The following is a 12,007-nucleotide window of genomic DNA, read 5'->3' on the forward strand; positions in this document are numbered from 1 at the left end:
CCGACAATCATGGACTAAATGAAGAGACCAAATTTCCAGAACTAAATGGAGTGACCAAGGTTCCAGGACTAAGTTAATTGACCAAGGATCCAGTACTAAATGGAGTGACCATGGTTCTAGGAATAAGTGGAGTGACTAAGTTTCCAGGACCAAGTAGAGTGACCAAGGTTCCAGGACTAAGTGGAGAGACCAAGGTTCCAGGACGAAGTTGAGAGACCATGGTTCAAGGACTAAGTTGAGTGATCAAGGTTCCAGGACTATGTGGAGTGACCAAGGTTCCAGGACTAAGTTTAGAGAATTGGGCTCCAGGACTAAGTGGAGTGACCAAGTTTCTAGGATTAAGTGAAGTGACCAACGTTGCAAGACTAAGATAAGTGACCAAGGTTCGAGGACTAAGTGGCTGACCAAGGTTCTAGGACCAAGTGGCGAGACCAAGGATCAAGGACTGAGTGGAGTGACGATGTGTCCAGGACAAAGTGGAGTGACCAAGATTACAGGACTAAGTGTAGTGAGTTGGGTTCAATTACTAAGTGGAGAGTCCAAGGTTCCAAGACAAAGTGGAGTGACCAAGGTTTGAGGAAAAAATAGAGTGACCAAGGTTCCAGGACTAAGTGGAGTGACCAAGGTTCCAGGACGAAGAGGAGTGACCAAGGTTCAAGGGAAAAGTTGAGTGATCAAGGTTCCAGGACTATGTGGAGTGAACCACTATTCCAGGACTAAGTGAAGTGTCTAAGATTCCAGGACTAATTGTAGTGCCAAGGTTCCAGAACTTAATAAATTGACCATAGTTCCAGGACTAAGTAGAGAGACGAAGGTTCCAGGGCAAAATGGAGAGACCAAGAGTCCATTACTGAATGGAGTGACCAACGTTCTAAGACTAAGTATAGTGACCAAGTTTCCAGGTCTATATTGATTGACCAACGTTCCAGGACTAAATAGAGTGACCAAGGTTCCAGTGATAAGCATAGTAACCAAGGTTCCAATACTAAGTGGAGTGACCAAGGCTTCAGGACTAAATGAAGTGACCAAGGTTCGACGAATATGAGGTTGACGATTGTTCCAGGGCTAAGTGGTGTGGCCAAAGTTCCAGGACTAAGTGGAGTGACAAAGGGTCCAGGACTAAGTGGAGTGACCAAGGTTCCAGGAATAAGTGGACTTAGCTGGGTTCCAGGATTAATTGGAGTGACCAAGGTTCCAAGACAAAGTGGAGTGACCATGGTTTCATAATTAAATAGAGTGAGCAAGGTTCCAGGACTAAGTGGAGTGATCAAGGTGCCAGGACTAAGTGGAGTGGCAACATTTCCAGAACTAAATAGAGTGACCAGTGTTCCAGGACTAAGTTGATTGACCAAGGTTCCAGGACAAAGTGGAGTGACCAAGGTTCCACGTCTACGTATTTAGTGACTAACGTTCTAAGACTAAGTGGAGTGTAAAAGTTTCCAGTTTTATATGGAGTGACCAACGTTCCAGGACTAAAGAGAGTGACAAAGGTTCCAGAACTAAGTTGAGTGATCAAGGTTCCAGGATTAAGTGGAATGACCATGGATCCAGGACTAAGAGGAGTGACCAAGGTTCGAGCAGTAAGTGGAGTGAACTGAGTTCCAGGAGGAAGTGGAGTGACCAAGTTTCCTGGACAAAGTGAAGTTACCAAGGTTTGAGGACTAAATAGAGCGATCAAGGTTCCTCGACTAAGTGGAGTGACCAAGGTTCCAGGACTATGTGGAGTGATCAATGTTCCAGGACTAAGTGCACTGACCAAGGTTCCAGGACTAAGTGCACTGACCAAGGTACCAGGACTAAGTGGAGTGACCAAGGTTCCAGGACTAGAGTGACGAGGGTTCAAGGACTAACTGAAATGACCAAGGTTTCAGGATTAAATAGAATGTCCAATGTTCCAGGAATAGTTGGAGTGACCAATGTTCCAGGACTAAGTGGAGTGACCAAGGTTTCATAATTAAATAGAGTGAGCAAGGTTCCAGGACTAAGTGGAGTGATCAAGGTGCCAGGACTACGTGGAGTGGCAACATTTCCAGAACTAAATAGAGTGACCAGTGTTCCAGGACTAAGTTGATTGACCAAGGTTCCAGAACAAAGTGGAGTGACCAAGGTTCCACGTCTACGTATTTAGTGACTAACGTTCTAAGACTAAGTGGAGTGTAAAAGTTTCCAGTTTTATATGGAGTGACCAACGTTCCAGGACTAAAGAGAGTGACAAAGGTTCCAGAACTAAGTTGAGTGATCAAGGTTCCAGGATTAAGTGGAATGACCATGGATCCAGGACTAAGAGGAGTGACCAAGGTTCGAGCAGTAAGTGGAGTGAACTGAGTTCCAGGAGGAAGTGGAGTGACCAAGTTTCCTGGACAAAGTGGAGTTACCAAGGTTTGAGGACTAAATAGAGCGATCAAGGTTCCTCGACTAAGTGGAGTGACCAAGGTTCCAGGACTATGTGGAGTGATCAATGTTCCAGGACTAAGTGCACTGACCAAGGTTCCAGGACTAAGTGCACTGACCAAGGTACCAGGACTAAGTGGAGTGACCAAGGTTCCAGGACTAGAGTGACGAGGGTTCAAGGACTAACTGAAATGACCAAGGTTTCAGGACTAAATAGAATGTCCAATGTTCCAGGACTAGTTGGAGTGACCAATGTTCCAGGACTAAGTGGAGTGACCAAGGTTCCAGGACTATGTGGAGTGACCAAGGTTTCAGGACTAAGTTGAGCGAACAGGGCTCCAGGACTAAGTGGAGTGACCAAGGTTCCAGGACTAATTGGAGTGCGAAGGATCCAGAACTAAATAGAGTGATCAGAGTTCCAGGACTAAGTGGAGTGACCATGGTTACAGGGCTAAATGGAGAGACCAAGAGTCCATGACTAAATGGGGTGACCAACGTTCTAAGACTATGTGGAGTGACCAAGTTTCCAGGTCTATATGGAGTGAGCAACGTTCCAGGACTAAATGGAGTGACCAAGGTTCCAGAATTAAGTGGAGTTACAAGGTTTCCAGGACAAAGTGGAGTGGCCAAGGTTCCTGGAGTAAGTGGAGTGACCAAGGTTCCAGGACTAAATGGACTGACCAAGTTTCCAGGACTAAGTGGAGTTACCAGATTTCCAGGATAAAGTGGAGAGACCAAGGTTCCAGTACAAAGTTGAGTGACAAAGATTCCAGGACAAAGTGAACTGACCAAGATTCTAATACTAATTGGAGTGACTAAGGGTCCAGGACTAAGTGGAGTGACCAAGGTTCCTGGAGTAAGTGGAGTGACCAAGGTTCCAGGACTAAATGGAGTGACCAAGTTTCCAGGAGAAAGAACAGTGACCAAGGTTCCAGGACTAAGTGGAGTCACCGAGTTTCAAGGAGTAAATATAAACACAAATGCAGTATAATGTGATCCTTTATTGACAACGTTTCACCCACACAGTGGGCTTTTTCAAGTCACACACGAATCTACCTGGGGTTGGAAGGTACGAGAGTATTTATAGTCAGAATGTTGAAGTCAGGTGAAGAATGCTGCATCTGATGATCTACCGGGTGGGGTTATAGACTCTTGGGTAGCTTGGCAGGGGTATTGGACAAGTTGTAGACCTTCTGCAGTGTTCTTATGTGGGATAGCGATGAAGAAGTTTCTTGGCGAGTGGTTCAGCTATGTTATAGAAGCCATTGTTCTGGTTGAAATTGTTGGTTATAGAGATAAACGATGATTCCAGGATTCTTCTGTATTGAGTGTTGTCTTCTGTGGCTATAAGTCTTGAGTTTCTGTAGTTAATTAAATGGTTGTGTGAATTGCGATGTTGTACACAGGCATTCCTTGTATCGTCAGTCCTGCTTGCATATTGGTGTTCTGAAATACGTGTTTGGAGGTCTCTTGATGTTTCGCCCACATATAATTTGTTGCAGTCATTACAAGGGATTATGTATACCCCTGCAGAGGATGGAGGCTTGTCCTGTCTACTACTGGTGATGTCCTTGATGGTCGTGGTTGTGGAGGTAGATACTTGGAATGATGTTTTGGCAAAGATGTTGGAAACATGTTTGGCAATGGAGTTGGTGGGAAGGACTATGTATCTCTTCTCGGCAGTGTCTTCTCTGGGTGTGTTGAAGATGTTTAATGCTCGCCGTCTGCAGTCTCTGATGAAGTGACGAGGATAGTGGAGTTTGGAAAATACTTGTTCAATTATAGTGCATTCTTCCTCAAGGAACTCGTTGCTGCAGATTCTGAGTGCACGCAGGAAGAAGCCTATAATTACACCACGTTTGGTTTTGGTGTCGTGGTGAGAGTAGAAGTGGAGAAGATCGTTTTGGTTGGTGGGTTTTCGATAGACTTTAAAACGAAGTTCGTGGTCAGCTTTGCAACCACGACCATCAAGGACATCACCAGTAGTAGACAGGACAAGCCTCCATCCTCTGCAGGGGTATACATAATCCCTTGTAATGACTGCAACAAATTATATGTGGGCGAAACATCAAGAGACCTCCAAACACGTATTTCAGAACACCAATATGCAAGCAGGACTGACGATACAAGGAATGCCTGTGTACAACATCGCAATTCACACAACCATTTAATTAACTACAGAAACTCAAGACTTATAGCCACAGAAGACAACACTCAATACAGAAGAATCCTGGAATCATCGTTTATCTCTATAACCAACAATTTCAACCAGAACAATGGCTTCTATAACATAGCTGAACCACTCGCCAAGAAACTTCTTCATCGCTATCCCACATAAGAACACTGCAGAAGGTCTACAACTTGTCCAATACCCCTGCCAAGCTACCCAAGAGTCTATAACCCCACCCGGTAGATCATCAGATGCAGCATTCTTCACCTGACTTCAACATTCTGACTATAAATACTCTCGTACCTTCCAACCCCAGGTAGATTCGTGTGTGACTTGAAAAAGCCCACTGTGTGGGTGAAACGTTGTCAATAAAGGATCACATTATACTGCATTTGTGTTTATATTTCCATTGTGTCGGTATTTTATACCACTTATTTCTTTCAAGGAGTAAGTGGATTGATCAAGATTCCAGGACTCACTGGAGTTACCAGAGTTCCAGGACTTAGTGTAGTGACCAAGGTTCCAGGACTAAGTGGAGTTACCAAAGTTCGACGACTAAATGGAGTGACCAAATTTCCAGAACTAAATGGAGTGACCAATGTTCCAGGACTAAGTGGAATAACCAAGGCTCCAGGACTAAGTGGAATGATCAAGGTTCCAGAACTAAGTGGAGTGACCAAGGTTCCAGGAGTAAGTGGAGTGACCAAGGTTCCAGGACTAAGTGGAGTGACCAAGGTTCTGTAACTAAGTGGAGTGACCAATGGTCCAGGACTAAGTGTACTGACCAAAGTTCCAGGACTAAGTGGAGTGACCAAGGTCCAATGAGTAAGGGGAATAACCGACAATCATAGACTAAATGAAGAGACCAAATTTCCAGAACTAAATGGAGTGACCAAGGTTCCAGGACTAAGTGAATTAACAAAGGATCAAGCACTAAATTGAGTGACCATGGTTCGAGGAATAAGTGGAGTTACTAAGTTTCCAGGACGAAGTGGAGTGACCAAGGTTCCAGGACTTAGTGGAGAGACCAAGGTACCAGGACGAAGTGGAGAGACAAAGGTTCAAGGACTAAGTTGAGTGATCTAGGTTCCAGGACTATGTGGATTGACTAAGGTTCCAGGACTAAGTTCAGAGATCTGGGCTCCAGGACTAAGTGGAGTGACCAAGTTTCCAGGATTAAGTGAAGTGACCAATGTTGCAAGACTAAGATAAGTGACCAAGGCTTGAGGACTAAGTGGCTGACCAAGGTTCTAGGACAAAGAGGCGTGACCAAGGCTCCTGGACTGAGTGGAGTGACGAAGTGTCCAGGACAAAGTGGAGTGACCAAGATTACAGGACTAAGTGAAGTGAGCTGGGTTCCAGGATTAAGTGGAGAGTCCAAGGTTCCAAGACAAAGTGGAGTGACCAAGGTTCAAGGACAAAGTTGAGTGATCAAGGTTCGATGACTATGTGGAGTGACCACTATTACATGACTAAGTGAAGTGACGAAGATTCCAGGACTAATTGGAGTGCCATAGTTCCAGAACTAAATAAATTGACCATAGTTCCAGGATTAAGTAGAGTGACCAAGGTTCCAGGGCTAAGTGGAGAGACCAAGAGTCCATTAGTAAATGAAGTGACCAACGTTCTAAAACTAAGTGGAGTGGCCAAGTTTCCAGGTCTATATTGAGTGACCAACGTTCCAGGACTAAATCGAGTGACAAAGGTTCCAGTGATAATTGGACTGACCAAGGTTCCAATACTAACTGGAGTGATTAAGTGTCCAGGACTAAGTGAAGTGACCAAGGTTCGACTACAATGTGGTTGACCATTGCTCCAGGACTAAGTGGTGTGGCCAAAGTTCCAGGCTAAGTGCAGTGACAAAGGGTCCAGGACTAAGTATAGTGACCAATGTTTAAGGAATAAGTAGAATTAGCTTGGTTCCAGGATTAATTGGAGTGAGCAAGGTTCCACGACAAAGTGGAGTGACCAATGTTTCAGGTTTAAATAAAGTGAGCATGGTTCAAGGACTAAGTTGAGTGATCAAGGTTCAAGGACTATGTGGAGTGACCAAGGTTCCAGGACTAAGTTCAGAGAATTGGGCTCCAGGACTAAGTGGAGTGACCAAGTTTTCAGGATTAAGTGAAGTGACCAACGTTGCAAGACTAAGATAGGTGACCAAGGTTCGAGGACTAAGTGGCTGACCAAGGTTCTAGGACCAAGTGGCGTGACCAAGGATCAAGGACTGAGTGGAGTGACGATGTGTCCAGGAAAAAGTGGAGTCACCAAGATTACAGGACTAAGTGTAGTGAGCTGGGTTCAATTACTAAGTGGAGTGTCCAAGGTTCCAAGACAAAGTGGAGTGACCAAGGTTTGAGGAAAAAATAGAGTGACCAAGGTTCCAGGACTAAGTGGAGTCACCAAGGTTCCAAGACAAAGTGGAGTGACCAAGGTTCAAGGACAAAGTTGAGTGATCAAGGTTCGAGGACTATGTGGAGTGACCACTATTCCAGGACTAAGTGGAGTGACCAAGATTCCAGGACTAATTGGAGTGCCATAGTTCCAGAACTAAACAAATTGACCATAGTTCCACGATTAAGTAGAGTGACCAAGATTCCAGGGCTAAGTTGAGAGACCAAGAGTCCATTACTAAATGGAGTGACCAACGTTCTAAGACTAAGTGGAGTGGCCAATTTTCCAGGTCTATATTGAGTAACCAACGTTCCAGGACTAAATAGAGTGACAAAGGTTCCAGCGATAAGTGGACTGACCAAGGTTCCAATACTAACTGGAGTGACCAAGGGTTCAGGACTAAGTGAAGTGACCAAGGTTCGACTACCATGTGGTTGACCATTGCTCCAGAACTAAGTGGTGTGGCCAAAGTTCCAGGGCTAAGTGGAGTGACAAAGGGTCCAGGACTAAGTATAGTGACCAATGTTCCAGGAATACCTGGAATAAGTAGAATTAGCTTGGTTCCAGGATTAATTGGAGTGACCAAGGTTCCACGACAAAGTGGAGTGACCATTGTTTCAGGATTAAATAGAGTGAACAAGGTTCCAGGAGGAAGTTGAGGGACCAAGGTTCTAGGACTATGTGGAGTAACCAATGTTCCAGGACTAAGTGGAGTGATCAAGGTTCCAGGACTAATTGGAGTGACCAAATATCCAGAACTAAATAAAGTGACCAGGGTTCCAGGACTAAGCGGATTGACCAAGGTTCCAGGACAAAGTGGAGTGACCAAGGTTCCATGTCTATGGATTTAGTGACTAACGTTCTAAGACTAAGTGGAGTGACAAAGTTTCCAGTTCTACATGGAGTGACCAACGTTCCAGGGCTAAATAGAGTGGCGAAGGTTCCAGGACTAAGTTGAGTGACCAAGGTTCCAGGTCTAAGTGGAGTGACCGTGGATCCAGGACTAAGTGGAGTGACCAAGGTTCGAATAGTAAGTGGAGTGAACTGAGTTCCAGGAGGAAGTGGAGTGACCAAGTTTCCTGGACAAAGTGGAGTTAACAAGGATTGAGGACTAAATAGAGCGATCAAGGTTCCACGAATGAGTGGAGTGAACAATGTTCCAGGACTATGTGGAGTGATAAGTGTTCCAGGAGTAAGTGCACTGACCAAGGTTCCAGGACTAGGTGCATTGACCGAGGTTGCAGGACTATGTGGAGTGACCAAGGTTCCAGGAGTGGAGTGATCAGGGTTCCAGGACTAAGTGGAATGACCAAGGTTTCAGGACTAAATAGAGTGACCAATGTTCCATGACTAAGTGGAGTGACCAATGTTCCAGGACTAAGTGGAGTGACCAAGGTTCCATGACTATGTGGAGTGATCAAGGTTTCAGTACTAACTGGAGTGCGAATGATCCAGAACTAAATAGAGTGACTATAGTTCCAGGACTTAGTGTGGTGACCAAGGTTAGATGACTAATTTTAGTGGCCAATGTTCCAGGACTAAGTGGAGTGACCAAGGTTCCAGGACTATGTGGAGTGACCAAGGTTTCAGGACTAATTGGAGTGCGAATGTTCCAGAAATAAATAGGGAGACTATTGTTCCAGGACTAAGTGGAGTGACCAAGGTTACATGACTAATTAAAGTGCGAAGGTTCCAGAACTAAATAGAGTGACCAGAGTTCCAGGACTAAGTGGAGTGACCAAGGTTACAGGGCTAAGTGGAGACACCAAGAGTCCATAACTAAATGGGGTGACAAACGTTCTAAGACTAAGTAGAGTGACCAAGTTTCCAGGTCTATATGGAGTGAGCAACGTTCCAGGACTAAATGGAGTGACCAAGGTTTCAGTACAAAGTGGAGTGACCAAGGTTCCAGGACTAAGTGGAGTGACCAAGGGTCAAGGACTAAGTAAATTGACCAAGGTTTGACGACTAAATGCTGACCATGGTTCCATGACTAAGTGGCGTGACTAAAGTTCCAGGACTAAGGGGAGTGACAAAGTGCCCAGGACTAAGTGGAGTCACCAAGGTTCCAGGAATAAGTGCAGTGAGCTGGGTTGCAGGATTAAGAGGAGTGACGAAGTTTCCACGACAAAGCGGAGTGACAATGGTTTCAGGATTAAATAGATTGAGCAAGGTTCCAGGACGAAGTTGAGTGACCAAGGTTCTAGGACTATGTGGAGTATCCAATGTTCCATGACTAAGTGTAGTGATCAAGGTTCCAGGTCTAAGTGGAGTGACCAAATTTCCATAACTTAATGGAGTGACCAATGTTCCAGGACTAAGTGGATTAACCAAGGTTCCAGGACAAAGTGGAGTGACCAAGGTTCCATGTCTATGTATTTAATGACTAAGGTTCTAAGACTAAGTGGAGTGACCAAGTTTCCAGTTCTAAATGGAGTGACAAACGTTCCAGGACTAAATAGAGTGACGAAGGTTCCAGGACCAAGTTGAGTGACCAAGGTTCCAGGACTAAGTGGAGTGACCATGGATCCAGGACTAAGTGGAGTGACCAAGGTTCGAGGAGTAAGTGGAGTGAACTGAGTTCCAGGAGGAAGTGGAGTGACAAAGTTTCCTGGACAAAGTGTAGTGACCAAGGTAGTGACCAAGTGTAGTGACCACGACTAAGTGGAGTGACCAATGTTCCAGGACTATGTGGAGTGATCAATGTTCCAGGACTAAGTGCACTGACCAAGGTTCCAGGACTAAGAGGAGTGATCAAGGTTCCACAACTAGAGTAACCAGGGTTCCAGGACTAAGTGGAATGACCAATGTTTCAGGACTAAATAGAGTGACTATAGTTCCAGGACTAAGTGGAGTGACCAATGTTCCAGGACTAAGTGGAGTGACCAAGGTTCCAGGATTATGTGCAGTGATCAAGGTTTCAGGACTAAGTTGAGCTAACAGGGCTCCAGGACAAAGTGGAGTGACCAAGGTTCCAGGACTAATTGGAGTGCGAAGGTTCCAGAACTAAATAGAGTAACAAGAGTTCCAGGACTAAGTGGAGTGACCAAGGTTACAGGGCTAAGTGGAAAGACCAAGAGTCCATGAGTAAATGGGGTGTCCAACGTTCTAAGACTAAGTGGAGTGACCAAGTTTCAAGGTCTATATGAAGTGAGCAACGTTCCAGGACTAAATTGAGTGACAAAGGTTCCAGTACTAAGTGGAGTTACCAGGGTTCCAGGAATAAGTGGAGTGACCAAGGGTCCAGAACTAAGTGAAGTGACCAAGGTTTGAAGACTAAGTGGCTGACAATGGTTCCATGACTAAGTGGCGTGACCAAAGTTCCAGGACTAAGTGGAGTCACCAAGGTTCCAGAAATAAGTGGAGTGAGCTGGGATGCAGGATTAAGTGGAGTGACCAAGGTTCCACGACAAAGTGGAGTGACCATGGTTTCAGGATTAAATAGATTGAGCTAGGTTCCAGGACTAAATTGAGTGACCAAGTTTCCAGTACTAAGTGGAGTTACCAAATTTCCAGGACTAAGTAGAGTGACCAAATTTCCAGAACTAAGTGGAGTTACCAAGGGTCCTGGACTAAGTGGAGAGACAAAGGTTCCAAGGCTAAGTGTAGTGATCAAGGTCCCAGGAGTAAGGGGAATGACCTATGATCATATACTTAATGAAGTGAAAAAATTTCCAGAACTAAATGGAGTGACCAAGGTTCCAGGACGAAGTGGAGTGATCAGGGTTCAAGGACTAAGTTGAGTGATCAAGATTTCAGGACTATGTGGAGTGACTAATGTTCCAGGAGTAAGTGGAGTGACCAAGGTTCCAGGGCTAACTGGAGTGCGAAGGTTCCAGAACTAAATAGAGTGACCAGAGTTCCAAGGCAACGTGGAGTGACCAAGGTTACAGGGCTAAGTGGAGAGACCAAGAGTCCATGACTAAACGGAGTGACTAACTTTCTAAGCCTAAGTGGAGTGACCAAGTTTCCAGGTCTATACTGTGTGAGCAACGTTCCAGGACTAAATAGAGTGACCAAAATGTCAGTACTATGTGGAGTGACCAAGGTTCCAGTACTAAGTGGAGTTACTAAGGTTCCAGAGCTAAGTGGAGCGACCAAGGGTTCAGGACTAAGTAGAGTGAACAAGGTTCCAGGACTAAGTTGAGTGACCAAGGTTCCAGGACTAAGTGGTGTGACCAAGATTCCAAAAGTAAGTGGAGTGACCAACGTTCCAGGACTATGTGGAGTGACCAAGTTTCCAGGAGTAAGTGGAGTGACCAAGGTTCCAGGACTAACTGGACTGACCAAGGTTCTAGTAATAATTGGAGTGACTAAGGGTCCGGGACTAAGTGGAGTGACCAAGGTTCCAGGACTAAGTGAACTGACCAAACTTCTAGCACTAATTGGAGTGACTAAGGGTCCGGGACTAAGTGGAGTGACCAAGGTTCCGGGACTAAGTGTAGTGGCTAAGGTTTCAGAAGTGGAGTGACCAAAGTTCCAGGACTAAGCGGAGTGACCAAAATTCCAGGAATAAATGGAGTGACCAAGGTTCCAGGAGTAAGTGGAGTGACCAAGGTTCCAGGAGTAAGTGGAGAGATCAAGGTTCCAGGACTAAGTGGACTGACCAAGGTTCTAGTACTAATTGGAGTGACTAAGGGTCCGGGACTAAGTGGAGTGACCAAGGTTCCTGGACTAAGTGGAGTGGGCAAGGTTCCAGGAGTAAGTGGAGTGACCAAGGTTCCAGGACTAAGTGGAGTGACCAAAGTTCCAGGACTAAGTGGAGTGACCAAGGTTCGAGGAGTAAGTGGAGTGACAAAGGTTCCAAGACTAAGTGGAGTGACCAAGATTCCAGGACTGACTGGAGTGACAAGGGTTCCAGGATTAAGTGGAGTGACCAATGGTCCAGGTCTATATGGAGTGACCAACGTTCAAAGACTAAGTGCAGTTACAAAGTTTCCAGGTCTATATGGAGTGACCAACGTTCCAGGACTATGTGGAGTGATCAAGATTCAAAAAGCAAGTGGAGTTACAAAGGTTCCAGGAATAAGTGGAGTGACCAAAATTCCAGGACTA

This window comes from Cherax quadricarinatus, unplaced genomic scaffold (assembly GCF_038502225.1).
Source record: "Cherax quadricarinatus isolate ZL_2023a unplaced genomic scaffold, ASM3850222v1 Contig1389, whole genome shotgun sequence".
Classification (NCBI taxonomy): Eukaryota; Metazoa; Arthropoda; class Malacostraca; order Decapoda; family Parastacidae; genus Cherax; species Cherax quadricarinatus.